The sequence below is a fragment of the Lycium ferocissimum genome, chromosome 1, assembly GCF_029784015.1.
Source record: "Lycium ferocissimum isolate CSIRO_LF1 chromosome 1, AGI_CSIRO_Lferr_CH_V1, whole genome shotgun sequence".
In the NCBI taxonomy this organism is placed as follows: Eukaryota; Viridiplantae; Streptophyta; class Magnoliopsida; order Solanales; family Solanaceae; genus Lycium; species Lycium ferocissimum.
In genome coordinates this window covers 32,071,972-32,099,123 of record NC_081342.1, presented here as the reverse complement: position 1 = coordinate 32,099,123, position 27,152 = coordinate 32,071,972, and the positions used below count along the sequence as shown (strand labels likewise).

The 27,152-nt window shown below is 41.1% G+C and overlaps 1 non-coding gene across 1 annotated transcript; it reads right to left on the bottom strand.

Annotated features, from left to right (window-relative positions):
- Positions 1–16,012: 16,012 nt before the first annotated feature.
- Positions 16,013–16,119, bottom strand: LOC132031697 (small nucleolar RNA R71). Its single transcript, XR_009408332.1, has one exon. It is a non-coding gene; the product is annotated as a small nucleolar RNA R71 (small nucleolar RNA).
- Positions 16,120–27,152: the final 11,033 nt, after the last annotated feature.

Sequence of the window (27,152 nt, the reverse complement as noted above, 5' to 3'; positions counted from 1 at the left end):
AATCAAAAATACCAACTGTGGGTATGCCAACAATATATGCGAATCAAGACGATAACAGAATCCAACATTTATCAACAACTCATAGCATCAAGCCGACATAATAGAACAATCAAATCACAACAAAGCGGGGTGGCTAATTCCCAACACGCAACAGGTTAATCAAATCGATATACATTATTACCACTTTCCTAGATCAGCCTATTAGCTTAGAATAGGTAATCTCACCCGACACTCACAACCATTCATCACAACTCATTCTAGAACTCAGTCACAATCATTGGTGCATTTTATCCTTCCATTTATCAACTAGATTCACTATTGATAGCATAACACAATTAATCACATATTACGGGAATTCTAATCATTAGACACAGAAATAGGTATCACTCGCTACTTCCAAGTCACATAAAATTCACCGATTTTCCAGAAGGCCACATCATACATCCTAAATAATCTACAGGCCACAAGCCTTAACATACAATCACACATTCCATCCTAAATCTCCAATTCCTATACATGCATTCTCCATTCCTTCTAATACCAATATGAGAAACTAGCCAGAGTCTACCAAAAAGGAAAGCCATAACCTACATGACAGCCGAAGAGGTGCCACAAACCCACACGTTGCCTTGTCTTTCGAAGTGTGTCCAAATAATCAAACTCTATCACATATGAATTCTATGTAAGAAATCATGAATAATGATACCCATATTGGCTAATTTCTATTCGGGTCAAATTCCAAGCCTTAGTTTAGGAAAAACGGGTCTCAAGGGCAATACAGAAATTTTATGATCAAAATATCAAATTCAATACCAAAAGGTCAAAAAACATTATTGTAATCATAAGAATACTCAATTAATTCTCAAAATCATCATTTATATGAAAATCCCCAAATTTGGGTCTAAAAACCCTAACTTTGATTCAAGAAATTCAAATCTAGAATAGAAGATTATTGGTTAGCAAGCCTGCATATAACATTATCTAGCATGAACAACAACAATTACTCATAACTTAGGAAGCCAATTCATTTTTAAGACCCTTTTAAGAAAACCCCATGAACCCTCTTTTGATTCTAAGGATTCTATGGTTAGATTAAGGATGAGGAGATGAAGCTAAATGACTATGGAGCCAAGAACCCTACCTTAGTGGAGAAATAGGTAGAAACCCTTCAGTTCGCCTCTCCCTCTGGCCCTTAGAATGAAATAAGAATAATGACTAAGTGTCTAGGGTTTTTACAAATATAAAAGTATTCTGGTACAGCGATACCGCTGCAGCGGCCATCGTGCCGCCCCAGCGGTGCCCAGACCGCTATGGTGGCCTAGCCACACATCTCCCAATGTCACTCTAGCAGCACCCTCACTGCTCCAGCGGTGCCGCTGCGGCGGACACCAGTTAATCAGAAACCAGAAGCTGCTCAACTTTTTCGTATAACCAACCCCGAAACTCGATTATTATTCAAGACCCAAAACATAAAAATAAAATATGAAAATATACCTAAAAACGTGCTAGGAACTCACTCGTGGCCTTAGAATTTCCAACGAAGCCTTCGTTGACCAAGTCATCTCCTGAAGGCCTAAATATTAATTTTCCAACCCAAGTCCCAAAACGCAACTAAGTGCATTAGGAACCAAACCAAACCCACCAATCAATCAAAAATGGTCATCCGAACCTATCAAAATCAACGAATTTTTGAAAAAGGTCGGTTTACCTAAAATTCAACTCCCGATCAAACGATTTTCGCTTAAAGTCACATTCCTAAAGGGTGTTCCAGGACTCAAAATGACGCCTAGGAAGCCATGGAAATTATCTTCTTGGGTCCAAATATTTCTAACGAGACTCAGGAATGGGTCAGCAAGGGTAAAAACAGAAGAATCCCGATAACGACAAAACGGGTCGTTACAACTACCACTGCTGCCATACTTCTATACTCAGCCTCAGTAAAAATCTTCGACACTATCTATTATTTCTTTGACTTCCAAGAAATCAATGAGTCCCCAAATTTTATTACATAACCTGTGATGGATCTTCTTGTAATTGGACACGCTGCCCAATCTGAATCACACTAACAAGTTAGTCCTTGTGTTGTTTGAGCTCTGAATATGAGTCCTTGTTGAGGTGTATTTCTTAGATATTTTAACACTCTAATATCTCCTTATCATTATGAAATCTTAGGCTGTTACATGAATTGGCTTAATTTTTGAACTGCATAACTAACATCTGGTGTTGTAATAGCAACATACAGAAGTTTGCCAACCAATCTTTGATATATTGATATGTCTTCTAAGGGCTCATCACCTTTGATTCCAACTAATATGTCATACTCCACTGTAGTTAGTTTTTGACCAACTTCTAGTGGTGTGGCAACTGGTCTTGTACCAGTTAATCTCAATTTTATATGAGTTCCAAAATATATTTTCTCTGATTGAGAATGATTCCTGACTACGATCTCAGTACCTCTATCTCAAGGAAATATTTTAGCTCCCCCAAGTCCTTGAACTTTAAATTATGATGCATAATCTGCGTAGCTTTTTCATTGAGTTTCTTACAACTCCCAGTTATGAGTTTTTTACAACTCCCAATTATGAGTAAATCATCCACATACATAAACACTATCACAATGCTGACTCCACCTTCCTTGTAAACAAGGAATAGTGATGTGGACTTTGTGTAAAACCTGCAACTAGTAGGGTATCGGTTAGCTTTATATTCTATTGCCAGGATGCCTGCTTCAAACCATTCAAAGATTTGAGCAGCTTGCACACTTTTCTCTCCATTTTTCTCTTAAAACCTTCGGGTAATCCATTTAGAATTCTTCATAGAGATCACCTTGCAAGAAAGCATTGTACACATCCATTTGGTGAAGATTCCACCCAAGCTGCCAATGCTATTACAGATCTCGCAGTGACCATCTTAGCTACGGGAGAACATGTTTCATAGTAATCAAGGCCTTCCTTCTGGCCTATACCCCTTTGCTACTAGCCTTACTTTGAATCTCTCTACATCACCATTAGCTTTGTATTTGATTTGGCACACACATTTTGAACCCATTGCATTCTCTCCAGTTGGAAAATCAACAATTTTATGGTTTACTTATCTTCCAATTCTTTAACCTCTAACTTCATGGCTTCTATCCACTTCTCACCTCTTGATGCTTTTATGAAGTTTCTGGGCTCAATTAATGCAGAGATTTAGCCATATAACTTCTATAACTGCTTGATGTACTTGCATATGACAAGTACTTAGTCATGGGATAAGCGCTAAAACTTTCATAACTTATGTTGGTAATATAATCATTCAACCAACCAGGCCTCTTTACGACCTTAGATGGTTTGCATCAAAAGCAACGGGAACAACAGGAGAAGGAACATCCTACACTGGTTCAACTACCTCTGGATCACGAACAACTTCAGCTAGTTTAAGTCGTCCTTGATCAAGTTGATTTTGAATTACTTCTGGACTAGGAACAACTGCAGCTAACTTAAGCACTTCTTGAGCAACTGGATTTTGAATTGCACCCGGACCAGTAATAACTACATCTTCTACTGTTGTCATAACTTTAGGTATGAGTTCTCCTCTAACTTCTACTATTTGTGACTGAGTAATGTTAATGTTGACTAATGTGCCGTAGAATTACGACATATTTGAGGCCTTTTGTCTATAAGTTTTACTTGTTTTTAAGTGAGTTTGTGTCGTTTTAATGTGTTTTTATTTTGTTTCAGGTATTTGATGGCAAAAAGGCAAAAATAAGGAAATTGCATCAAATCTCCAGAAAAAGAGAAATTATGGACTGTACATATTATGTACAGCCGTATGTCCCAGCAGTAACTAGGGTGCAAGAAACGGAATGTCATGATTTTAGGCTTTTTGAAAAGCAGATTTTATGGACTGTAGAATATTTCTACCGATCATACTTCACACCATACTTTGAAGACCAAATCATAGAATGCAACTGGAGGAATAAAATACGGAGGAAAGGATGGACCGTACTTTAAAAGTACGGACCATACATTTGGGCGTAAAAGAAGACATAGTTTTGAAGACTTGTTACATATCGTAAATATGTTTTACGGTCCGTACTTGGTTCCGCCGGGGGCATTTTTGTCATACTTATTTTCGCATTTTTGGTCCTTTATAAATAGTTTTGTAGGGTTTTATGGGTCAGGCATGTTTAGTGTTTGATTCATTATTCCATAGCTTTGAACACTCCAAGTATTTGAAGCTTTTGAGGAGATTTGACTATCTTTTTCTCTTCTTTATTCATAGAAAGAGTTTAATGACTTCTTTATTGCTTTGTCTTGTAGTAAACATTATGAGTAGCTAAATTTAATACTAAGGTTGTGAACCCAGTGATGGGTGTTTACTATTAAATATATGCATAATGGGTTGTTTGTTTCTATTTATTTCTCATGCTTTAAAGGTGGTTAGTGGTTACAAACATTGACCTACGCCATAAACCATTGATTTACTTGTAAAGGTGAGTTAGGGTTTGGTAGAAATAGATAGCAAGAACTCAAGGTATGAACCCTCATTTACTTGGCATAAATCAATCGTTCTTCATATCAACGCTTTTATATTTGGGAAAATCATAAATGTAACGACCCGTTTGGTCGTTATAGTCTTTTCGGCATTTTCGCCCCTTTGCGAGCTTGGTTAGCTCACTTTTGATCTGAGGGGACTATTTACAGGCTTCCCGAGGTGTCTAGACTTGATTCGGGTGACTTTTTGTGAAATATGAGCTTTAAGCGAAAAAGAATTGACCCAAAGTTGACTGTTGGGTAAACGGACCTTTTTTGGAAATTTGTCGATTCCAAGAGGTACGAATGGTCGTTTAGAACTTATGTGTATATCTGGTTTGGTTCCCAATGCACTCGGATGCATTTTGGGACTTGGGATGGGAAGTTGGTAATGAGGTATCGGGGATTGACTCAGTCAACGAGACCTCTGTTAGAAATTCCGAGGCCACGAGTGCGTTCGTAGCGTATTTTTATGTGGGTCTATCTATGTGGTTTGTGAGCAGATGGCCTCGGTAGTGGTTTGGGATTTCGATTGAGACTTAGAAAATTATTGGGTTTCTGGTAACTGGTGTATGCCATAGTGGCACCAGTGCCATCCCAGCTGCACCGCTGTTGCGGTGGGATGACCGCTTGGCGGCCAAGTCCATTTCTTCCCAAACTGCCCCGACGGTCCTAGAGGACGCTGGGGCGGTGGCGCTGTTGTGGCCCCGATGCCGCCGTGGTGGGATCGGGCTGGTTATTTCGTTTAAATGTGTATTAAAAGCCCTTAGTCTATTCATTTAATATCATTACGAAAATAGAGCTCTTGGGGATTGTTCTTGGAGATTATTGGTGAAGGTTCTTGGTGGTAAGTTCCCCTAACCTTCTTACTATTTCATTGTTCCTAATCATCTTAAGGATTCCTCTCTCCTTGTTCGCCCTTAGTAGTGGAAGATTAAAAGTGGGTTTTGATGGATTTATATCTAGGCTTATTAATGATGAAATTGATGGAGTTTATGCTAGATTTTGATGAATCTAAGGTTTTTAATCATATATCTTCCATTATTAGTGTTGAATTCTTAAATCAAAGAGTTAGGGTTTATATCCAAAATTGGGGGTTTTACTTGAATTTCGAAATTGAGTGGATGTTTGAGTTAAATTAGCAATTGGTTGATGGGTTTTGATCTTCTACTGTTTAATTTGATATTTTACTCCCGAATTTTCCATTTTGACTTTGTGGGCCTCGTTTCCCCAAATTCTAGGGTTGAATTTGACATAAATTTAATGATAGCAATATTAATATCATTCTTCATAATTTCTTGTCTAGATTTTGAATATGCCTAGACTTTTTTGATATAGAGGCTCAGCGGAAGGGCAAGGCTATAGAGTGATTGTTGGTGTTTGTTGTTTGGCCATCCAGGTAGGTTATAACTTATCTTTAGTGAGACTTCGTGTAGCAAAGCATATATTTAGATTCTATTATCGGAGAAAGCATGTAAACCTTCGGGTATGAAGTTGGGCTGGATATTGTCTTAGGTTGGGCCCTGTTGCGTGATTGGGGCTAGCCACCCCATTGTGCTGTGACTTGATTGTTCTGTTGTGTTGGCTTGATGCCATATGTTATTAGTAGATACTGGAATCTGTTGTTCCATCTTTATTGTGATATCGTAGTATCTTACGGGTTGATGTTGGTAAGAGGATAGAATTCTATATGACTTGTGTAGTCTTTCATGATATATTTGCAGTACCCATGTTGCTACTTGTGACATTGATATATTGTTGGCGTACAATGTTGGTACTTGTGACATTGATATGCTTTGGTATACCCATTGTTAGTATTTGTGGTGTTGAGCTGATTCTTGACGTTTACATATGCATTGCACTCATTCTCACTCTTCATGATATACTGTTGATATACAGTTGGTGCTTGATGAAACACCGTGATGAGTTGGGCTCGGTTAGTGATATGAGAGTTTGGTATTCGATGTTACTCCTAGAATCGTGGATTAAGATAGTGCATGGACTCCGCGAGTCACCCAGGGTGGTGTCGGTGAGAACACCTATGGGCAAAGATTCCGGTCTGGTCTGTCTGTTCGGCAAAGATCGGGGAAAAATGGCACTTAGACTTCATGAGTCACCTTGGGTTGTGCTACCGAGATGTCGATATTTTTGCCCAGAGTACATGTGTACACAACATTTGCATGGCATTGTATTTCATTCATACATTATTGCATTGCATTACATCACGACTTATATTGAGATGATTTGGTATTTTTACTTGTGATGTTGGATTCGGATTGGACATAATGAGACTTGGCACATTTGGGATTTGATGCTCTATTTAGCCAATGACGTGTACTTGGTTGATTATGTTTGACTTACACTTGTTGATTTATCTGCCTATCTTCCTTTATTGTCTGAATTATGTTAGCTATACTTAGTCGGCCTATGATACCTACCGATCTTATGCTTTTACCGATTCGCACTTGCTTTGCATTCTTTTATGAATGCAGAGTACCAGGTTAGGTCTTCCTCCTCTCCCGTGGCTAATAGTCGCATTTAGCATTAGCATCGAGTTTCCAGGGTGAGCACGAGTCATTCGCCGCCTTGAAGGCTGCTCGCATTATTATGTCTTACTTTTCTACTCTGACACATAGACAGATTGATGTATTATTATATTCCAGACTTGTATTATTTAATTTAGATGCTCTTGTATGACTTAGACCAGACCCTGGGGGTATTTTCCTTATTCCGCACTATTTCTATTATTTATTATTGTGAGAATTACGTAAATATTTCTATTCCGCTTGCTTGATTTAATTATTTATGTCCTTACTTATAGTTGGGTGAGGGTTCGCTTATCGAGGTGAAAAAGGTAAATGCCCGCACGACTTAGTCAAATTGGTCGTGACAAGTTGGTAACAGAGCCTTGGGTTACCCGATCTATAATATAAGAGTGTGTCCCGTAGAGTCTCGTGGATCGGTACGATGAGCTCTGTACTTTTCTGTGAGAGACTATAGGACATTTAGGAAATCTCACTTTCTTTCATTCTCTCATACTACTTTATTCGGATTGGTATCTGAAAAGATCAAATTTGTATCTGACTCTTATCTCTTTTCTCACAAATGGTGAGCACTCGAGCTACTATGGCCCGAGGTCAGGTGCTAGAGCTTGCAGCTACAGCTGGCGCCTGAGGGCGAGCGACAGTCAGAGGGCGCGGCAGAGCTAGTGGCTGCAGGGCTGCCCCAGCTAAGGGTAAGGCTCCCGCCGTAGGATAGCGGTGCGAGAGATCTCTATCTCCAGAGCCTGAATATCAACAGGATCGATACCTGGCCGTAGAGGATATGGCACCAGCACGGACACAGCCTGAGTTTACTTTTGATCAGGCTATGCATGATACTATGGCCAGGGTTTTACTTCATCTTGATACTCAGCAGGCTGCCGCTAGTGTTACTACTCCTGGCAGATGTTCACAGACCAGAGTTGGGGTGCAGACCCCTGAGCAAGGACCTACTGGGGTAGCATACCCCGCTGCAGCTATAGCTCCCAGTATTGATGCGATACCCATTTCTAGTGATGATCTTAGGCCCATGGAGGGCGCTGTTATGATCGTGTCTGATCCGGATCTTGTTGGGAGGTTCAGAAAGTTAGAGCCCCGAGGTTTTCGGGTACTTCTTCTGAGGACGCGTATGAATTCATTCTTGATATGCATGAGTTGCTACATCGAATGGGTATTGTGGAGACCCATGGGGTTGACTATGTGTCTTACCAGTTTCGCAGCGACGCGAAGACTTGGTGGAGGTATTTTGTGGCTTGCAGACCTGAGGGTTCCCCTCCCTGAATTGGACTCTGTTCTACTGGGCCTTCCTTGAGAAGTTTGTGCCCCTGTCTTTGAGAGAGACGCGTAGGGAGGAGTTTCTACACCTTGAGCAGAAGGGTATGTATTTGGAGACCTATATGACCCACTTTCTATATTTGGCCCGTTATTCTACTCTTTTGATCCCTACTGAGGCTGACAAAATCATGCATTTTGTTGGTGGGCCAGTCGGCACTCTACAGATTCCTTGCCTTCATATGGAGGCTAGAGGGGCTTCCTTCTAATCCATCATCGAGCATGTTCTATGGTTGAGGGTGCTAAGGTCCGTACATTTGGTGGTGGTGATAAGAGATCGCGTCAGACTGGGAGTTATGGTGGTTCTAGTTCGATGGGGGCCGGTTAGTTTTCTAGGCTGCATCAGCTATACTCCTGCTGCCCTGTGCATTCAGCCTTGCAGGCTACTTCCAGTGAGCCACCTAGACAGAGAGCTCCTAAGAGTTCATTTTCCAGGCCAGTAGAAAGGGTTGTTTCATCTGAGTCCTCAACTTCAGTTTATCAGCCTCCGTCCCTTCTAATCTGCTTTTCATGTGGAGAGGTTGGACATATTTCTAGGAGGTGTTCCCGACCCAAATAGGATTATCAGCCATAAAGGACTTTGACAGCGTCTAGTGGTCGAGGTAGTGCTCCTCAGAGGGGCCGCGCTCAGTCAGGCCGCAGTGGTTCTCAGGGTTCTAGATGCGGATCCCAGGCAGCTAGAGGTGGGTCCCAGAACGGAAGAGGGGGATCTCAGAGGCGAATGTGGTAGGCCCCGTTATTACACATTTTTAGATAGGCCCGAGGTAGAGGCCTCAGATGCTGTTACTATAGGTACCATTTCTATCAATCATGGAGCAGCATCTGTGTTATTTGATCCTAAATCCACCTATTCGTATATATCTATATGTCATGCCGTTGGTTGGGATTTGCCTTGTGATAGCATAGATATACATGTTCATGTGTCTACTCTGGTTGGAGATTCTGTTGTTGTGGATCGAGTTTATCGATCTTATTTGGCTACTTTTATGGGGTATGACACTTGGGTAGATTTGATGAGTCTCGATATGGTGGACTTTGATATTATATTAGGGATGTCCTAGCTTTCTCCGTATCATGCAATATTGAACTGTCACGTCAAGACAGTTACCTTATCCATGCCGGGCATTCCCAGGCTTGAGTGGAGGGGTACTCCTAGTCCCGCTTCGAAGAAGATCATTTTCTTCCTTCAGGCGAAGAAGTTAGTCAATAAAGTGTGTTTAGCCTATTTGGCTCATGTACGAGACGCAACTATTGCATCTCCCCCTTTTGATTCTATTCCTATTGTGAGCGAGTTCGCCGAGGTATTCCCTTCGGATATGCCGGGTAAGCCATCCGATCATGATATTGATTTCTGTATTGACTTGGATCCGGACACTCGCCCTATTTTTATTTCGCCATATCAGATGGCACCTACTGAGTTGAGGGAGCTTAAGGAGCAGTTACAGGATTTATTGAGCAAGGAGTTTACTAGACCGAGCGTCTCCCCTTGGGGTGCTCCTGTGTTATTTGTGAAGAAGAAAGATGGGACCATGAGGATATGTATTGATTATCGCCAGCTGAACAAGGTTACCATTCAGAACAAGTGCCCTATGCCTCGTATTGATGATCTATTTGACCAACTTCAGGGTGCTTCGATATTTTTAAAGATTTACTTGCGTTCAGGCTACCACCAGTTGAAGATCAGGGTGGAGGATATTCCGAAGACAGCCTTTCGGACGAGATATGGACACTATGAGTTTCTAGTAATGTCTTTTGGGCTTACCAATGCCCCGACTACATTTATGACTTTGATAAATGGCATCTTTAGGCCATTCCTTAATTCTTTCGTGATTATGTTTATTGATGATATCTTGGTGTATTCCAAGAGTAGAGGGGAGCATGAGAGCCATCTTTGTTCTGTTCTTGGGTTGTTGAAGAAGCATAGCCTGTTTGCTAAATTTTTTAAGTGTGAGTTCTGGTTGGAGTCTATGGCATTCTTGGGCAATGTTGTGTCTAAGGATAGGATTATTGTTGATCCACAGAAGATTGAGGCTGTGAGGGGTTGGGCGAGGCCCACTACTGTTACTGACATTCTTAGTTTTATTGGTTTAGCCAGCTATTACCGTCGCTTCATGAAGGGTTTTGCTGCTATTGCTTCATCTTTGACTAGATTGACTCAGAAGGATGTTCCCTTCTAATGGTTAGATGATTGTGAGGAGAGCTTTCAAAAGCTCAAGCTTCGTTTGACTTCAGCCCCGATTTTAGCATTACCTATCGAGGGTAAGGATTTTACGGTCTTTTGTGATGCCTCTCGTGTGGGTTTGGATGTTGTGTTGATGCAGGAGGGTAGAGTGATAGCTTATGCTTCTCGTCAGTTGAAGATTCATGAGAAGAATTACCCTACCCACGATTTGGAGTTGTTGGCCGTGGTCTTCTCTTTAAAGATTTTGAGGCATTATTTGTACGGTGTCTATTGTGAGGTTTTCACGATCACAGTAATCTTCAACATGTGTTTACCCAGAGAGATCTTAATTCCTGGCAGTGCCGATAGATGGAGCTCCTGAAGGACTATGACATCTCTATTCTTTATCATCCCGGGAAAGCCAACGTTATGGCTGATGCCTTGAGTCGCAAGGCAGTGAGTATGGGGAGTTTAGCTTGTTTGATTGTTTTTGAGTGTTCGTTTGCCATGGAGGTTCAGACTCAGGCTAAGAGTTTCGTTCGCTTTGATATTTCATCCCCAGGCAAAATTTTGGCTTGTGTAGAGGCGAGATCTTCTTTATTGGATCGCAACAGGACTCATCAGTTTGAGGATGCTTAGTTAAACAAGATTCGAGATAGAGTTTTAAGGGGTGAAGCAAAGGAAGCCGCGATTGATTCTGAGGACATTTTGAGGATTAAGGGGCGCGTGTGCGTTCCTCGTGTTGGTGATTTCATTTAGTTGATCTTGTCTGAGGCTTATAGTTCTCGCTATTCCATTCATCTAGGGGCAACTAAGATGTACCGTGACTTGAGGCAGCACTATTGGTGGCATTGAATGAAGAGAGTTATAGCCGATTTCGTGTCTAAGTGTGGAAATTATCAGCAGGTAAAGTATGAGCACCAGTGACCCGGTGATGTGCTTCAGAGGATGCCCATTCCTGAGTGGAAGTGGGAGAGGATTACCATGGACATTTTTGTGGGTCGTTTGAAGACCCTAGGTACATTTGACTCTATTTAGGTGATAGTTGATCGGTTAACTAAGTCCGCTCACTTTGTTCCAGTTTAGGTTTCCTATACTGCAGAGAAGTTAGCCAAGTTATACATTCAGGATATTATGCGATTGCATGGGTTCCTATTTCTGTTATATCTGACCGGGGTACTATCTTCACTTCCTAATTTTGGAGGGTTTTCCATGAGGATTTGGGTACCCGATTGGATCTCAGTACAGCTTTTCATTCCCAGATCGATGGCCAGTCCAAGCAGACCATCCAGGTTCTCGAGGACATGTTGAGAGCGTGTGTTATTGATTTTAGTGGTCATTGGGATCAGCAATTACCATTGGTAGAGTTTGCGTACAATAACAGTTATCATTCGGGTATTGGCATGGCGACTTTTGAGGCTTTATATGGTAGGAGATGTAGATCTCCGGCTAGCTGGTTTGATGGGTTCGAGGCTCGACCTTGGAGTACAGATCTATTGAGAGAGTCCCTTGATTGAGTGAGAGTTATTCAGGCCAAGCTTTTGGCAGGTTAGAGTCGGCAGAAGATGTATGTGGATCGGAAGGTCCGAGATTTAGAGTTTGCTGTTGATGACCAGGTTCTATTGAAGGTTTCACCCATGAAGGGTGTTATGAGGTTTGGGGAGAGGGGCAAGTTGAGCCCCAGGTATATTGGTCCATTTGAGATTGTTGACCGCGTGGGTGATGTAGCTTATGAGTTGGCATTGCCGCCAGGCTTGGCAGGAGTTCATCCTGAGTTTCATGTTTCGATGCTGAAGAAGTACCATGCCGACGATACCTACATTGTTCGCTGGGATTCTATATTACTTGATGAGAATTTGACTTAAGAGGAGGAGCCTATTGCGATCTTAGATATATAGGTTCGAAAGTTGAGGTCAAAACAAATTGCTTTTGTGACGGTGCAATGGAAGCACCGTCCTGTTGAGAAACTACTTGGGAGACTGAGTCCGACATGTGTAGCCTGTATCCCCAGTTGTTCGCTGATTCAGGTATTTCCTCATTTTTTTCCTTTCTTCGCTCGAGGACGAGCGATGGTTTAATTAGTATCTGATGTAATGAGCCGTTTGATCATTATAGTCTTTCTGACATTTTTGCCCCTTTCCGAGCTTGATTAGCTCACTTTTGACCTGAGGGGATCATTGGCACACTTTTTGAGGTGTCTAGACTTGATTCGGGTGACTTTTTGTGAAATATGAGCTTTAAGCAAAAAAGAGTTGACCCAAAGTTGACTTTTGAGTAAACGGACCTTTTTCAGAAATTCGTCGATTTTGAGAGGTCCGGATGGTCGTTTAGAACTCGTGTGTGTATATGGTTCGGTTCCCAATGCACTCAGATTTATTTTGGGACTTGGGATGGGAAGTTGGTAATGAGGTATCGGGGATTGACTCAATCAATGAGACCTCCGTTTGAAATTTTGAGGCCACGAATGTGTTCGCAGCGTAATTTTATGTAGGTATGTGTATGTGGTTTGTGAGCAAATGGCCTCGGGAGTGGCTCGGGATTTCGGTTGAGACTTAGAAAAATTATTGCGTTTCTGGTACCTGGTGTCCGCCATAGTAGCACTAGTGCCGTCCCAGCTGCACCGATGTTGCGGTGGCATAACCGCTGGGGCGGCCAAGTCCATTTCTTCGCAGATCGCCCCGACGATCCTAGAGGACGCTGGGGCGGTGGCGCTGTTGGGGCCCCGATGCCTCCATGGTGGTATTGGGCCTGTTATTTCATTTGTTTATTTAAATTCCCTTAGTCTATTCATTTAATACCATTACGAAAATAGAGCTCTTCGGACTTCTCTTAGAGATTATTGGTGAAGGTTCTTAGTGGAATGTTCTCCTAACCTTCTTACTATTTCAATGTTCCTTATCATCTTAAGGATTCCTCTTTCCTTGTTAGCCCTTAGTAATGGAAGATTAAAAGTGAGTTTTGATGGATTTTATATCTAGGCTTATTAATGATGAAATTGATGAAGTTTATGCTAGATTTTGATGAATCTAAGGTTTTTAATCATATATCTTCCATTATTAGTGTTGAATTCTTAAATCAAAGAATTAGGGTTTATACCCAAAATAGGGGTTTTACTTGAATTTCAAAATTGAGTGGATGTTTGAGTTAAATTAGCAATTGGTTGATGGGTTTTGATCTTCTAGTGTTTAATTTGATATTTTACTCCCGAATTTTCCGTTTTGACTTTGTGGGCCCCGTTTTCCCAAATTATAGGGTAGAATTTGACATAAATTGAATGATAACAATATTAGTATCGTTTTTCATGATTTCTAATCTAGATTTCAAATATGCCTAGACTTCTTTGATATTGAGGCTCAGCGGAAGGGCAAGGCTATAGAGTGATTGTTGGTGTTTGTTGTTCGGCCATCCAGGTAGGTTATGGCTTACCCTTGGTGAGACTTTGTATAGTGAAACATCTATTTAGATTATATTACTGGAGAAAGCATGTAAACCTTCAGGTATAAAGTTGGGTCGGATATTGTCTTAGGTTGGGCCCTGTTGCGTGATTGGGGCTAGCCACCCCGTTGTGTTGTGACTTGATTGTTGTATTGTGTTTGCTTGATGCCACGTGTTGTTAGTAGATACCGAAATCTGTTGTTCCATCTTTATTGTGATATTGTAGTATCTTACGGGTTGATGTTGGTAAGAGGATAGAACTCTATATGACTTGTGTAGTCTTTCATGATATAGTTGGCGCACCCATGTTGGTACTTGTGACACTGATATATTGTTGGCGTACCAATGTTGGTACTTGTGACAGTGATATGTTATTGGCATACCCATTGTTAGTACTTGTGATATTGAGCTGATTCTTGACTTTGACATGCGCATTGCACTCATTCTTACTCTTTATGATATACTGTTAATATACTATTAGTACTTGATGAAACACCGTGATAAGCTGGGCTCAGTTTTTAAATAAGTGTGATGTGAGAGTCCGATATCCAATGTTAGTCCCGAAATCGTGGATTGAGAGAGTACATAGACTCTGCGGGTCCCCCAGGGTTGTGCCGGTGAGAACCCCCGTGGGCAAAGATTCGAGTCTCGTCTGTCTTTTCAACAAAGATCCGGCACAAGTTGCACTTAGACTTCGCGAGTCACCTTGGGTTGTGCTACCGAGATATCGATATTTCCATCTAGAGTACATGTGTACACAACATTTGCATGGCATTGCATTGCATTCATACATTATTGCATTGCATCACTACTTCTATTGAAATGATTTGGTTTTTTTACTTGTGATGTTGGATTCGGATTGAACATATTGAGACTTGGCACATTTGGAATTAGATGCTCTATTTAGGCAATGACGTGTACTTAGTTGATTATGTTTGACATATACTTGTTGATTTATCTCTCCTATCTTGCTTTATTATCTAAATTATGTTAGCTATACTTAGTTGGCCTATGATACCTACCAGTACTGTGGTTTTGTGCTGATTTGCACTTACAGTATTCTTTTATGAATGCAGAGTACCAGGTTGGGTCTTCCTCCGTTCGTGGCTGATAGTCGCCTTCAACATTAGCATGTAGTTTCCAGGGTGAGAATGAGTCGTTCGCCGCCTTGAAGACTCCTCTTGTTATTATTTCATACTTTTCTACTATGAGACATAGACAGATTAATGTATTATTATATTCCAGACTTGTATTATTTCATTCAGATGCTCTTGTATGACTTAGACCAGACCCCAGGGGTACTTTCCCTATTCCGCACTATTTCTATTATATATTATTGTGAGACTCACGTAAATATTTCTATTCCACACTCTATTCCCTGTGGGATTCAACCTCAACCTAGTTGGGTTACTATATTTGGCAACGTCCGTTTTACGCCGTTTGTTAGGTGTAATTTGAGCTTATCAAATTTTCACGCCGTTGCTGGGGAATACGGTTTGAAATTACTAAATAGTGTGTGGTTTACTTCAAGTCTTTTTCTATTCCATCACACTTTTTTTGCTTTTGTTGTGAACCAGATTATTATGGCTGGAAGAGAAGGAGGACGTGGAGAGAACGGTGGTCGGGTTGTAAATGTAGCACCCCCGCTACAAGAAGTTGATGAAGATGAGAATGTGTTTGCTAACTTCATGCAAGAGGTGTAATATGCATCTGCTATTGTTCCACCAAGGGTCGGTGCCGCAAGTTTCAAGATTGATTGTTCTATCTATCAACTGCTCAAGCTTGAAGGGTATTTTTGGAACTCTACCGACAATGACCCACATCAACACTTGAAGAATTTCATAGGTGTGTGCTAGACACATACCCAGAATGCTGTCACTCCAGATGCAATCCGGTTGAGAGTTTTCAAATACTCTTTAGTCGGCAAAGCAAGAGATTGGTTCGAGAAGCTGCCTCATAACTCTATTCACATGTGGGTCGAGCTGGTATATGTATTTCTCTGGAAGTGGTTTCCTCTAAGTAAGAAATTCGTTTTCAAAGATAAAATTTTTGAGTTTAAGAAACTTTCGGGGGAACAACTGTATGAAGCTTGGGAGTGGTTCAAGCAGTACTTAATGCAGTCTCCGAATCATTGCTTTCCAGAGAACATATTAGTGGAGAAGTTCTACATAAGGTTAGATCTGATAATGCAATATGTGGCAAATAATGCCGCAGGTGGGTTTTTCATGGACAAAACGTATGACCGAGTCACTCAATTGCTTAACAGATTGACTACACATTATCAATCACGACTTTAGCAGACGGGGCTCCATTAATCAACAATATTGTGAAGGAAAACCAAGAGAGGGACTGAACTCTGACTCCACATGCAACCAATATTACTTTGCTAACCAAGAGGTTTGATGAGAAGGATACAAAGAAGGTGAATGCAGTTGAGGATTTGCAGACTTTGCCAAAGGCAATGTATAAAGCTCCAGAGGTTCCATATAAAGAGGGACCGCCAATGCAATATGAAGATGCCAACTATGTTAACAACTTTCAAGGGGGTTATCAAAGGCAGAATTATCAAGGGTCTGGATATTAGAATCAGAATTAGTGGAAAACTCAACAACAAGGGCAAGGTAATCAATATGGGCGAAATGATTATGGTTGTTCGAACCAAGGGAACTACAACAACAATAACAACTTTGAGAATAGGAGTTTTAATCGCTATGTTCCGCTAAAGGGCCAATCAAATGATCAAGGGAGTTCTAAATTGGAAAGCATGCTTGAGAAGTTGCTAGACAACCAAGAAAAGTCCGATAAGACCCTCAAGGGGTTGACCGAAGTTGTAGGTTGTCACACTGCTTCCATCCAAAAGCTTGAGTCACAAATGAGAGATCTTTAAGAAAGCCAAATCACCCACAAAGGGGACAACTCCCGAGTGATGCAATACCAAACCCAAATGGTGGTAGTAGTGATTAAATAGCCAAGTGCCATACTATCACTACTTGAAGTGGGAAACTACTTCAAAGTATGGGTGCAAATGCAGTTGAGATGGAGCCTAGAGAAGAAGAAAATGAAGAGGCACAAATTGAGGTGCCAAGTGCTCTTGAGTAAGTGCAAGATGAAACTCATAGTGTGGTGGAAACTAATTGTGTTTTGGAGATTCCAAAGGCTCAAAAGGTGAGCAATAGCAAGGGAAAAGGTAAGGTACTGGGGGCACTTTGGCCCTAAACTCAACTTTTCTAGTCTTTGCCTCCCTTCCCTCAAAGGTTGGTGAAAAATACCGAGGATGCCAAGTTCCAATGATTTTATGATCAACTGAAGCAGCTATCTATGAATATTCCATCCTTTGATGCCTTCCAAGAGATACCGAGTTTTGCTAAATATTTGAAATATTTGTTGATGAAGAAGCGGCCAATCAAAAATGATACTGTGAGTGTCACTCACAGTATTAGATCTTTCATCTCCATAATAAAAGTTCAGAAGAAAGAAGATCCAGGAGCCTTCACTATTCCTTGCACTATTGTTCATCATGATTTTGCACGAGCTCTTTGTGACAATAAGACTAGAATTAACCTAATTCCGCTTACTATCTGCAAGAAATCAGGGTTGGGGATGCCTAGACCAACTAGCATACGGTTGCAGATGGCTGATAGATTAATAAAGAGGTCGGTAGGAGTCGTTGATGATGTTCTTATTGAGTTGGTGATTTTTTTCTCCAATGGATTTTGTGATTCTTGATTATGTAGTGGATAAAGATATTCCAATCATATTATGAAGACCTTTCCTTTCTATAGGAAGGGTTCTCATGAATTCGGAGAAAAATGAAATCAAGTTTCGAGTGAATGATGAAGAGCTAACTTTTCAAGCTAGCAAAGGGTTAAAATTACCAAGTGCTTATGAAAGCATTTTGGTGATTGACAAAATAAATATGGTTGATAAGGCCGTTTAATTTAAGATTCAGGAAGAGTGCCTTGGGGAAGCCTTAGCGGCTATCTTGGTTAATTTCGATACTGATGACATCGAGGGATATGTGGAGACAGTTAATTCACTTAAAGGATTAGGGTATTATTCTTACCAACCGAAGAAATTATCTCTTAATCTAGAGAATGGGGCTACTCCTCCAGCCAAGACATCTATTGTTGAGCCACCGAAGCTTGAGATCAAGCAGCTGCCATCACATCTGAGAAATGAATTTCTCGCTTCAGATAATACACTACATGTTATTATGTCTGCATTGTTGAATGTTGAGCAGGCGAAGGGGTTACTTGAAGTCTTGTGAGAATATAGGCTAGCTATTGGGTGAACTATTGCAGATACTCAGAGGATTCCCTCTGGAATTTGTGAGCATAAAGTTTAACTTGAAGAAGATTGTTCACCAAATGTTGAGCATCAGAGAAGACTGAACCTACCTATGTAAGAGGTGGTCAAGAAGGAGATTATCAAGTGGTTGGACCCCATAGTTTTTTACCCCATTGCAGATAGTAAATAGGTTATCCCGGTATAATGTGTTCCAAAAAAGGGTGGCATCACCGTTGTGCCATATGCGAATAATGAGCTTATTCCAATAAGAAGGGTTAGCGGGTGGAGAGTATCCATGGACTATTAGAAACTCAACACCGTGACGTGCAAAGACCATTTCCCTATGCCTTTTATTAATCAAATGCTTGATCGGCTAGCGGGAAGGTCATGTTATTGTTTCTTAGATGGATATTCTGGCTACAACCTGATCAATATTGCTTTAGAGGATCAAGCAAAGACCAAATCCACTTTTCCTTATGGGACTTTTGCATTTAGTCAAATGCCATGCGGGTTATGCAATTCTCTGGTTACTTTCCAACGGTGTATGATTCCATCTTTTCGGGTATGGTTGAGGATTTCTTAGAGGTCTTCGTGAATGATTTATTTGTGGTTGGTGACTCATTTGATAATTGTCTTGACCATCTGGGTCAAGTGCTAAAGTAGTGTGAAGAGACCAACCTTGTTCTCAATTGGGAAAAATGTTTGTGAAGGAAGGGATTGTCCTTGGTTACAAAATTCCCGAAAAAGGATTTGAGGTCGATCAAGCAAAGATTGATGTTATTGCCAAGCTTCCTCCACCTATCTCTGTCATGGGAGTTCGTAGCTTTCTGGGATACGCCCGATTCTATCGGTATTTCATTAAGGATTTCTCGAAGATCTCCAATCTTATGTGCAAGCTTCTTGAAAAAGCGGCTAGTTCGAATTAGATAAGAAGTGCCTCAAGGCATTTGAAGAATTAAAGGAGCGGCTCACTTCGACTCCCGTCATTGTATCACCTGATTGGTCATTTCCCTTTGAAATTATGCGTGATGCTAGTGGGTTTTCTATTGGAGAGGTGCTTGGTCAAAGGCATAACAAGATCATGCATCCAATCTACTATCCTAACAAAACCCTTAGTGGTGCTCAGATGAACTACACGGTGACTGAGCAAGAATTACTTGCTATTGTTATGCTTTTGAGAAGTTTTAGGCCTATTTGTTGCAGTCCCAAGTAGTGGTGTATACCAACCATGCTGCATTGTGGTACTTCATGGCGAAGAAAGATGCCAGGCAAAGATTGATTCGATGGGTTCTCTTGTTGCAGGATTTCGATTTGAAATCAAAGATCGGAAAGGTTCAGAGAATCAAGTTGTGGATCATCTATCCAAGCTTGAGGGAGACCGCAGACCAGTGGGAGAGCTTGAAATTGATGATACTTTCCCGAATGAGAGGCTCTTAGCCGTGTCTTGTGATGTAGCACCATGGTATACTGACAGAGCAAATTTCATGGTCACCGGTCTTATTCCTGACGAGTTCAAAGCGTATCAAAAGAGGAAGTTCTTGCGCGAGTGTCAATACTGCTATTGGGATGAGCCTTATTTGTTCCGAACATGCGTTGACAACATTATTCAGTGTTGTGTTCCCAAAACTGAAGTTATGGCTATCTTGAAGGCTTGTCACGACTTTCCGGTTAGGGGCCATGATGGCGAAAATCAAACAGCAGCTAAGGTGCTTGAGTGTAGTTACTATTGGCCAACCATTTATCATGATGCAAACATGTTGACCAGATCTTATGACCACTGTCACCGATAAGGGGAAATTGAAAAAAGTCAAGAGATACCTATGAACTTTGTGCAAGAGATGGAACTATTTGATGTATGGGGAATGACTTCATGGATCCCTTTGTGAGTTCTGGTGGAATAAGGTACATCTTGGTAGCCATTGATTATGTCTCAAAATGGGTAAAACCAGTGGCTTTACCCAACAATGAGGTGAAGAGTATCATGGGTTTCCTAAAGAAGAACATTTTCACTCGCGCTTTACCCAACAATGAGGTGAAGAGTATCATGGGTTTCCTAAAGAAGAACATTTTCACTCGCTTTGGCACCCCGAGGATAATTATTAATGATGGTGATTCTCATTTTCTTCAACAAAGCCTTCGCAGGACTGCTAGAGAAATATGGTGTCAAACATAGAGTGGCTAACCCGTACCACCCTCAATCAAGTGGCCAAGTAGAAGTGTCTCATCGGGAGATAAAGAATATTTTTGTTACACCTCGAAAATTTCATGTCGTCATATGGTAGATAGATTAACGCAGGGTAAGAAGTATATGAAGTTTCTACGAGTAAGAAAGGTTACTTAGTAGTTCTAATTAAGATTCCAAAGACGTTTGAAGTAAGAGAAGAAAGTTCGTTGAAGAATGTTAAGTATAAGTCGTGTTTTGAAAGGGGTTGCAAGTACCGAGCTAATGTTGATCAAATGATGTTTTGAGGAAAGGCTATAACGCTCCTTAGATTGTTAATGAAGTGTTAAAAAGGTTCCATAAGGATTGGAGATCAAACGAAACGATGAAAATAATTGCAGAAAAGTGGAGTTATACGACCACTTATGTGGTCCGTATAAGGGTTCTTACTACTCAACAGAAAATATGATTTCTCTGATGGTGAAATACGGTCACTTATACGGATCGTATAATGTTATACTGACCGTACAAGTCCCGCCGGGCTGAATAAGTTTCAAGTACAAAAATGTGATCCCATTTCTAATTTTTCATTTCCTAACTTCTCCACTTCTCTCAAGACCTGTAGAAGGTTCTACATATTTCATCAACATAAATTCAAGGCAAATCAAAGATCAACTTCATCAAACAAGGGAAATCAAGTGCAAGTAAGCTCTTTGGGGTTGCTAGGAGTCAAGAATTTCTTTGGACGAGGAACTAGGGTTTTCTTCAAGTGAAGCATTTCCATCTAAGACCCATTCCTATATAATCAAAGGTGAGTTTTATGGTCATTTCATGTTATTTAGAACATTGAATGGTTAAAGACTTAGATTATGGAAGAAAGTAGAATATGGAACTCAAATGTGAGATAATGATATTCTTGAACAATAGTTTAACATGAACCATGGTTCGTGAGATGTTATGAGTAGAATCTTGTTACAAATGGTATTAAAAATATTGGAGAAGCATTATATAAGGATGAATGTGGTGTTATATTATGGCCATGGTTATGGATGACCTTGGGAGGGCAATTTGAGATTGAATAATGTTCGAACCTCTCGAAGATATTGATTATGATATTATGAATATTGTTATTGATGTTTGGGAGTTGTTATATTATATGGAGAAATTTGAAGAAACAAAGGAGATGTTGTCCAATTTTCGTTAGCTTTAGCTTAAGCTTAAGTACGTTTAAGATTATCTAATACTAGTAGGAATTCTCTTGAAGGTAGAATTGTGAACATTGGAGGAAAGCACTTAAATTGATAAGTTAGAGTGACATCAAGGTATGTGTGGCTATTCCCTTCTTTTTCTAAGGCATGATCCATATGACATGACTTTCTTTTATCTTTCCATGACCTTCTTACACTTCGAAAACTATGAGTCTATGTCTAGAAAGAGTCCCTCATGAGATAAAGATAAGAGATAAGTTACGAATATGATAATGCTGATGATGAGTCTAAGTCTAAAGATTCTAAATCTCATGATATGATATTTCTACGAAGTTAATGATCCTTATATGATTCGTTGATGTTGCGCATTGTTGTTACACTCACCTTATAATGTTAGTTCCTTCAAGGTGAGGCAGGGTGCTCGTGATTATGCCATAATGGAAATCGGGGGTTCACCACCTTACGTCACCCCGATAGAGTTATAGTTTGTCTTTGAGTTCTTATGCATGCTTTATGAGATGTACATGATGATGGGATTACATCGTGCGTATATGGCCGGGCAGACACACCGGCCCAAGGCGGGCGCATATACACCATGTCTAAAAGGGCGGCGACACGACGGCGGGCGGGCGGCATGAGATGTTTACCCCGGACGCGCGAGGCCTGGACGCGGGCTAATGATGATCACACTGTACCTATATGGTCGGGCAGTTTATATATGCATACTTGATATGATGATGTTTATGATGTAAGTTAGCATGTATTGTTCCGTTTTAAGTGATCTTCAGTACAGGTTGTTTCCTTACTTGATGTTCCCTTATTTCTTCGATATGTTATTGTTGTTCATGCGTTACATACTCAGTACAATATTCATACTGACGTCTTTTCTTTTTTGACGCTGTGTTTATGGCCACAGGTAGACAGGGATGTGGCCCAAATCCATAGGAGCTTATCAGCAGATTTACAGGAGCACTCCATTATTTCGGAGGTGCCATTTTGATATATTATTTTGTGTATATATTTGGGCACGACGGGGTCCTATCCCGTCTTTATGTCTAGTTGTTACACCTCGGAAATTTCCCCTTAACGTATAGTGAATGGACTAATGAAGGGCATGATGGACACGAGGTTTGGATAAGTAAGAAATAGTAATTGATAGCCCTAATTAAGATTTCCAAAGACATTCGAATTGAAGAAAGAAAGTTGTTAAGGAAAGCGAGTTATAAGTTAGTGTGTCGGGAAGAATCATGAGTGTTGAGTTAATGGTGCCTTAAGGATGTTGTGGAGAAGAGTTATAACATCCCCGAGATTAATAATGAAGTGATAAACAAGTGCTAAGAAGGTTCCATAAGGATTTGGAGATCAAACGAGACGACAGGAACCAATCCAGTGGAACTGTGAGTTCCACGGCCATGTTCCACGGACAGCATCATGATCCAAGGACCGTGGATGTGTCCGTGGAACAGCCAGCAGAGAAGGTGGCTGGCTGGTCGTGAACCACGACCAGTTCTACGGTCCGTGGAAGTCCCGCCGACTGAAATTGTTCCAAGTCTTTAAATGCAATCCCACTTCATTTATTTCATTTCCACTCACGTCTTGAACTCCTCAAGACCTCTAGAACCTTCCATATTTATCATCCATAAGAAAAAATAGGGAATCAAGGATCAACAACAAGAAATTAAGTGAATCAAAGGAAGGAAACCCCATTAAAGTCATCCAAATCAAGAAAATCCAAGAAAGAGGAAAATAGGGTTTTGGTGGAGAAGGTGAATTGTCATCCAAGGCTTATTCCTCAATCATTTAAGGTAATTTTTATGATCTTTCTATGTTGTTTGAAGTATTATTAAGTTGAAGCACATGGATTATAAAAGAGTATGGAAAATGGGTTGCAAATGGGTGAATAATATCACTGTGGAATACTAGTTGGGGTGAATCATGAAAATGGTTACGTTGAGATTATAAATGCGTTATAAATGACATTTAGAACATGAAATGAACATTATATGTGAAAGTACACAATAATAGACTTTGGTCATGACTTTGGAGAATTGGAGTAGAATTGTGAATAATGTAAGTGAATGACGATTGTTGCTAGCGATATTGTGATTGTCATTGTGAATGTTGAGAGTTGATATAGAATATGGCGGAAAGTAGTATAAACAAAGGAAACGCTGCCCAATTTTCTTTAGCCTTAAGAAGTGCGTTCTTGTAATTACGTAGCTAATGACAATACGAACTCTCTTGAAGGTAAAGGCATAGCTTAAAGGAGAGGAGCAAGCGATAGAATAGTTAAGCGACAAAGGTATGTGAGGCTTAACCTTTCTTTCTAAGGCATGAATCTTATGCATGATTTTCCTTCCTCTTCATGAATTTCCTACATTCCAAAAGACTAAAGGCCCGTGTTCATGAATGGTCATATGAGATAAGAAATGCGCTACGAACACGAAGATGATAACGCTAAGCTTAAGCCTAAAGATTCTAGAGATTACGATATGATGTACCTATGAAGCTAATGATGTCGATTATGATCCGTTAATGTCTTTCTCACGTACACTCACCTTAAGAGGTAGTCCCTCCAGGGTGAGACATAATGACTACGATTATTCCATAACGTAGTCGGGAATCCACGACCTTACGTCACCCCGACACAACTATATTTGCTTTCAAGTTCTAAGGTATGAACTGATGATATATGTATAATGATATTGAATTATGATAGATGCCATGACATGTTCATAAAACGGATGATAGTGATGAATCTATGATGATGTATGATGACAAAGGCATGATATGTATAGTAATGTGATTCCACCGCGCCTAATTGGCCGGGCATGTCACCGCTAAGGCGGGCTGCATACGATTTCACCGAGCCTAGATGGCTGGGCATGTCACCACTAAGGCGGGCTGCTACGTTACACCGTGCCTAGAGGGCCGGGCATGACACCACTAGTGGGCGGCATATGATGGTTACCCGGACGTGGGTTTACGACATTATGGCATATGATTGATATGATGATGCATGTATGGTATGACGATGTATATGTGACATAGTAGAGTACACACTATGATAATGTACATGATATGCTTAGGTATGATGAATGTATATGAAATGTACCTATACTTCCAAAAGTACACAGGTTGTATCCTCATCTCCTGGCTTATGATCTCCTTGTTATGTTTACTTCATTCTTGCCTTACATACTCAGTACAATATTCGTGCTGACGTCCGTTTTCTTTGAACGCTGTGTTCATGCCCAAGGGTAGGCAGGGAGACGGTATGGATCCGTAGGAGCTACCAGCTGATTGAGAGCACTCCATTTCTTCCGGAGGTGCCACTGATTATTCTTTTGGTACATATATTTATGTATTCATGATTTGGGCACGACGGGGTCCTGTCCTGTCCATATGTCTAGTACTGCGATAGAGCTCGTAGATACGCATGTGTGGGTATTATGGTCCCGTAGTCCTCATGTATATGTATATGTATATATATATATATATATATATATATATATATATATATATATATATATATATATATATATATATATATATGCATATATTATTCTGATGGCCCAAGGGCTTATGTTTATAAAAGTAAATATGCTTCAAATGGTGATAGATTTCTATGATTATGAGTATATGTTATGAATGAGAGCAGATAAGTAGTAATATGAGTGGTGTTCGGTGGTTAGCCTCGGATACCCGTCATGGCCCATAGCCCGAGTCGTGACACTAGTGCTCTAGTAGAGGCTCGTAGATACATACGTGTGTGTAGTTGATGTCCCATGATAATCACATTATATATTTGTATATTATTTTGATAGTTCGAGGGGCATATGCACATGAATGTAGATATGTTTTTGAGGTGATAATGGTTTTCTTATGGCTAGTTGTGTTGAGAATAATAAATGCATTCAAGATGAGTATAATGATTAGCATAATGAGTGGTGCTCGGTAGTCAGCTCCGGGTAACCGTCATGGCCCCATAGTCAGGTCATGACAAAGTGGTATCAGAGCAGTTCCGCCCTAGGGTGTGTCTACGAACCGTGTCCAGCAGAGTCTCGTTTATGGGTGTGAAGCGCTCCACTCTTATAAATAAGAGGTTGTGGGGCATTGAGGAAAACTGACCATTCTTCTCCTTCTTAGATCGTGCCACAGAGCCATGTTATAAGATTTTCTCCTCCTTAATTGTGCGTTATGATTTCAGCGATGCTGGTAAAGAGAAAAGCCACAGCCGCCCAGAAGGGCAAGGCTACTACAGCACGGCAAGAGGAAAGGGAGCCATCAATGAATATAGAAGAGGGTGAATCTCATAATAAGGCTCCACCTAATACCTCTCACACTCCGCCTATTTTAGAAGAGCAAGAGGGGGCTTCAGCTCCGGCTCCCATGCCTCCAGTTCCTCCACCGGCTTCTTCGGTTCAATAAATTACTGAAGCTATTCAACTATTGATACAACTAGTTGCCGCTCAGTCACAACAGCAGAGTACGGGTCCAAGTGACAAGGCGACTAGTGCTAGAGCCCGTGATTTCATGAGTTTAAATCCTCCGAATTTTCGGTCAAGGCCAGGATAAAGACCGCGCGGTTTATTGATAAGATGCCGCGGACGTTGAGAATTATCCATGCCTCCGATACTGAAGTTGTGGTGTTGGCATCTTATAGACTCCGGGATGTGGCGGTTCTTTGGTATAATAACTTGATATCTTTGAGAAAGGAAAATGCATCTCCCCCTGTTTGGCAGGAAATTGTAGATGCTTTCCTTCATCACTAGTTGCCACACAGGTTCAAAGGGCCCGAGCTGACAGGTTTTTGAATCTAAAGCAAGGGAATATGAGTGCTCCAGAGTATAGCCTTCACTTTAGTTCATTGGCTAGATTTTCTCCGACTATGGTGGCTGACATGGGAGATAGAGTACACAGATTTGTGAGTGGCTTAGGGCCACGTTTGTTCAAAGATTGCCTGACAGCTTTGCTACAAGAGGGGATGGATATTTTACATATTCAGTCCCATGCCCAGAACTTAGAGGAGCAGCAACATCCACAAAGGGGTGAGCGCGATATCGATTGAGGGCAGAGCAAGAGGGTCAGATCTATGGGTGCCGGTAGCAACTATGGAGGGGGATCTAGGCAGTCATATTCTAGATATTCAGGCCAGTCGGCGACTAGTGCACTTTCTCGGTTTGCGGGTAGGAGGTTTGACCTCCCCATTCATTCAGGACACGGTCAGAGTTCGAGAGTTCAGGTTCCCAGTTTGGAGGCGACCCTAGCCAGCGGAGACTACCGGTGTCGCGATGTAGCCAGTGTGGGAGATTGCATTCCGATCAGTGTCATCGGGGTTCAGATGCTTGCTATTCCTGTGGTCAGGTTGGGCACATGATGCGAGATTGCCCATCGATGAGTGGTAGGGTGGGGTTCGGCCCACGGGATCGCGGGCGGTTCTTCTGGCGTCGGTGCGCCGAATAAGGCGGCTCCACTGGGTCCGGCGGTTTGTAGTAGGGGCGAGAGGGGAGC